Source organism: Panthera leo, chromosome A1, assembly GCF_018350215.1.
Source record: "Panthera leo isolate Ple1 chromosome A1, P.leo_Ple1_pat1.1, whole genome shotgun sequence".
NCBI classification, from domain to species: domain Eukaryota; kingdom Metazoa; phylum Chordata; class Mammalia; order Carnivora; family Felidae; genus Panthera; species Panthera leo.
The window spans coordinates 153,333,262-153,338,457 of record NC_056679.1 but is presented as its reverse complement, the minus strand read 5'-3'; the positions used below and the strand labels follow the sequence as shown (position 1 = coordinate 153,338,457).

The 5,196-nt window shown below is 36.0% G+C and overlaps 1 non-coding gene across 1 annotated transcript; it reads left to right on the top strand.

Annotated features, from left to right (window-relative positions):
• The first annotated feature begins 4,174 nt into the window (after nucleotides 1-4,174).
• On the top strand, nucleotides 4,175-4,281 carry LOC122202568. Its single transcript, XR_006194737.1, has one exon. It is a non-coding gene; the product is annotated as a U6 spliceosomal RNA (small nuclear RNA).
• Nucleotides 4,282-5,196: the final 915 nt, after the last annotated feature.

The following is a 5,196-nucleotide window of genomic DNA, read 5'->3' as shown; positions in this document are numbered from 1 at the left end:
AGGGGATGGTTTAGAAATTCACAAAGAAAGAATATTTGCAAACACATTTAAACAAAGCAGGTTTGGGAACTGTAACTTTTAGTTCTTTGATGCTGACTATATGATAATTACATTTCCCCTAAAATAAAAAATAAAAATGGAGAAGAGAGGGCTATAGAATTTAACTTTACCAAAGCATTTGGGTTGTGTGGATTCTTTTATTACACTGTAAATATTTTGCATATGTCTAGAGCAAGCACCAGTAATTAGGCCATAATGGTAACTTGTCACTCATAAACACAACAGTGCATTTGGAAAGATTAAGAACTAGATTGTTCAGTAATTCTGGGAGCCTTGTTTACCAAGCTAAGATGTCTAGCAAGACTCTTGTTTACTTGATATGATGTACTTATTATTTTATTAAATATTAAATATTTAAGACTGCATAGTTTAAAATTTTATACAGAAAGCTTTTTACCTAATTTTGAGGAGAATTAAAGAAGAACTATTCCTAAGGTGTAATTTTAATTTCTTTTTTTTTTTTTTTAATGTTTATTTATTTATTTTTGACAGAGAGAGAGACAGAGAGACAGAGCATGAGTGGGGGAGGGGCAGAGAGAGAGGGAGATACAGAATCCGAAGCTGGCTCCAGGCTCTGAGCTGGCAGCACAGAGCCCAACAGGGGACTCGAACTCACGAACCGCGAGATCATGACCTGAGCCAAAATTAAGAGTTGGACACTCAACCACCCAGGCGCCCCAGGAAAATACAGTTTTTAGAACTTATTCACTGTTTATATGGCATGAAAAAGCAATTTACTAAACATAGAGAAAATATTTTGGTGAAAATAGATGTAAAAGTAAAGTAGACTGTCTGAGTGAAACAATCTTCTATTGAATTCAAAATATGGAGGCATTACGTGTAGAATAATTCAGTTTTAGGACCTAGAAAATGGAAGAGAGCTTTTTCTGAGTCAGTTTTAAAAGTGTAAAAACTTCTAGAGAAGTTAGTAACAGCTGAGTAAAATTGTGAGACCCAAATAGGAGTTTCCATGGTTTGCCTAAATCCGCTCAATCTAAACCATTTTAAAAGATACCTATCTTTAGATATTTCATATAAACCTAACACCTATAGCTTTAGAGTCCTTGCTGTAATAGCTAAGATAATGAAAAATGAAGACTTCTAGGTAAAAATAAAGGGTAAAATTCTTGTACTTGTGTTTGCTTCCTTTCTATAATCTCATCAAAATGACAGAAAAGCAATTTAAAAAGAATAACCTCAAGGGTGGCTGGGTGGCTCAGTCAGATAACCGTCTGACTTTGGCTCAGGTCATGATCTCACAGTTCGTGGGTTCGAGCCCCGCGTCAGGCTCTGTGCAGACAGCTCGGACCCCGGAGCCTGCTTCGGATTCTGTGTCTCCCTCTCTCTGTCCCTCCCCCACTCATCATTCTCTGTCACTTTCCCTCCCTCTCAAAAATAAATAAACATTAAAAATTTTTTAAAAAGAAAATAAAAAGAATAACCTCATAAGGACAAAGAGGGCAGAAAAGTCAATACAAGAAAGTCTTAGAAACTGAAAAGCAGACCTAAGAGTAGTAACTACCTGTTAAAACTTTAGAAAGCAACTGTGGGTAAAAGTAAGAAATTAATTTATGTTTCTGATTACCTAAAGCCTCCAAATTGTTGGCAACAGTTATTTCTGAACTGTGGTACCTGTAAGGCTATCAACAGGAGAATGAGTGGGAAGTGTTTGTAGGGTGCAGTCAGACATCTTCCCCACCACCACCACCCCAGAACTCTTCACCTACTCTGTATAATGGACCTACTGTGCAGGTAGACAGAACATGTCAGGTTTATTCTAGAAAGGATCTTTGAAATAGAGGACACTAGGCAAAAATCAAAGTTAGGGGAGCCATGCTATAAAGAGTGGAACTCAATGAACTTTAACATATGGTGCTCTCAGAATGGCTGTGTTGTCTTCCTGCACTTGGTTCCTGTAATGCCTGCTTCCAGCCTCTACCTCCAAGGCCTAGGAATGGCAAAGTCACCTGTTGGGAATCTGATCCAAGAAAACGTAAAATTCTGACATTAGTGTTCCTTCAATGAAAGAGACCACCCAACTCACCAACCAAGGGCAAAGCCCCCTTCAATGTACTATACCCAGAGGTACTCAGAGCTTCCCATAGCTGTCCAATCTCCCCACTCTTACAAAACCAAAGGCCATTCTGAGGAAAGCCTCTAAGTGTGAGACAAAGACGGAAAGGAGCAAACAGAAACAACACTGAAGAGATGAATGGAGGGGAGGGAAGAAAATAGAAACACTATCTTTCATATCTATTACAAACAGGCGAGAGAGTATAACTGTATCCACAGCATTAGAACCACATGATTACCTATCATCTGTCTAAAAAGAATAACAAAAAAAGAGCTTCTAAAAGTTCAAATTGTGAGAGCAGAAACTTTTCGAAACAAATAATAAAAGGCTGAAAGATAGTTAAGGAAATCTCTCTGAAAGTAGAGCAAGAAGACAATGAGAGGATCACAAGAGAGAAGATTCAGAAATCAGAGAACTAGAGGAACAGTCCAGGAAGCCCACTATCCAAGTAATTGAAGAAAGGGAGTTAAGAGGAAATGGATAGAAGAAAATAATCAAATAAGTAAATCAAGAACACTTTTCATTGAAAGATAGGAGTTTGCACATTGAAAGGGACTACCAAGTGCCCAGGGCAAAGATTTCTAAACCAGTGTTTGGAGGGTGGGGGGGAGAAGGGTAATTTCAGGCCATATTTCTGGACAATATATTTATAGTGCTGCTTCTTGACTTTGCAGAAATGGGCATTATCTATTGACTTCCTAACAAGGTAGATGTGGATTCAGTATTGCTTTGCCATTACCCGTTCATATCTATCCCTCTTCTCATCCTCACATCTACCGCATATAATTATATAGCAATTTTGGTTAAGTCAATATTCATTGTTTACATTATTATGACAATATAAAAGCTAGTCACAGCTGAGCCATGCAGCATTTGATAATTTTTCTTTCCTGCATAACCTTTTATTTTCCTTAATCTTAGTTTCTTTACTGGCAAAAGTGGGAAGTTCATGGTTGGACAGACTTCTGATAGAGTCAAATGTTATCATTAAAAACAATCCCCTCCTCTGATCTGCTCTGCTGGCTTCAGAGTTGCCTTCATTCTTAGGCAAGTACTCCCAGAAAGCAGGTTCTAAGCAGCTTCAAACTGACATATGAGCAGTTTAGAAACCTCAACAGGTAAAGAATCTTTTTCTCAACAGCTCCAGTAAGAGAACCAATGTCTTGCTCAAGAGGATGTTGCTACTCTTTTTGCTCTCCTGACTCACCACTTTACCTAGGGGTGGAGTCAAGTTTTGACTGTCATGATTGAGAATGGCAAAGAGGTTCCGCAAACAAAGAAAAGAGGCTGAGAAAAACTGTAATGCATTTTATATTTGCATCTGTACTGTAGCACAGTTCAAACTCAAAAAGTCCTAGAATTTTACAGGCTAGAAAGGACAAGAATAAGTGATGCCTCTGGGTTGAGGAAACATTATATAAACCAAGTTTTCAAGTTTAAAATTGTCTAAGGGATAATAGCATTATGATTTTAGAGTTAATTCAGGGATTTTATACTGATACTCAAAAAGCAGAAATTAATATATTAATCAAAAGTAAGACAAAATGAACTTATGGCATCTTTAAAATCACAAACATGTTTTTATATAGTTCAGCTGATCTTTTAAATGTTGGTTTTAATATTATTTTTGATGAGTATTGTGACCTACGCAACCTATTGAGTGAGGTAATGACTGACTATACAAAATTTAGCATTTAGGATACTTTACTGCTGTTTGAGACTTTAGCCATACAGTTTTGATTTTCTAAGGGGACGAGGCTGTCTTCATCTCCCCCTCTTTTTTTTTTTTTTTTTTGGTTATATATATATATATATATATATATATATATATATATATATATATATATAATATTTATTTTTTTGGTAATATATATATTTATATTTATAAATAAATATATATATATATATATATATATATATATATATATATTTACCAAACTAAAAGTCCTTAGCTGTATGTCAAATATTTTGCATTATAAGAAGGATCAAAAGTTTTTCTTGGAAAAAAAATACCAGCAGGATTTCAAAAGTAATGAACACATGCTCACTTCAGCAGCACATATACTAAAACTGGAACAATTTAGAGAAGATTAGCATGGCCCCTATGCAAGGCTGACATGCAAATTCATGAAGTGTTCTGTGTATAAATATATACAAATAAAACAAACAGCTTCATAGTTCAGAGATGCTCTTAGTAGTGCTCTCTACTGATCTTTAGTGTTACCATATTTATATTTCCTTTAGAATTCTTTTATTAATCACTCTGCAGTGTGACTACATTTATATCTAAGCTTACCAGTAAAAATGTTCATTCTGTATTTCTTTACCAGGGTTAGGACTATGATGACCACTTTTAGTTTATGACAATACAACCCTACCGTTTGCAAATAGTGATAATGACAATAGCTAACATTAAGTTTCACAAAACCCCTACAAGTTAGACGCTATTATTATTCCCAGTATACTAATGAGGAAACTGAAAAAGAAGATAGAAACTTTACTTAAGACAATACTACTAAGTGGTAAGAGCCCAACCGGTCTGAACAAAGCCTGCAAAAGGTAATAAACCATAAGACAGTATTGATGGAGTTGTGATAGCCAGCCTATTTCTAATAATACCTAAAAAAGAAAGACATCAACAAATATTTTTTACAGTATATGTAACAAGCCAAGAGGTCTATAATTTCACAGAAAAGGTCACGTTGTGGGGGGCACCTGGGTGGCTCAGTTGGTTGAGCATCCAACTTTGGCTCAGGTCATGATCTCACAGTTGGTGAGTTCGAGACCCTCTGACAGCTCAGACCCTGGAGCCTGCTTCAGATTCTATTTCTCCCTCTCTTTCGGCCCATCCCCTGCTCACATTCTCTCTCTCTCTTAAAGATAAACATTAAAAAAAAATTTTTTTTTTAAGGAAAAGCTCATGTAGCTGTTTATAAGTGGAATGGACTATTCATTGAGACCACCTGCTTAGTATTTTAAGTATAAAAATGGTAAAATAAGTTGGTAGGGATCAGAGCCCACCATGGAGAACACTTTTTATCATTCTAGACAAAGAGAATGGT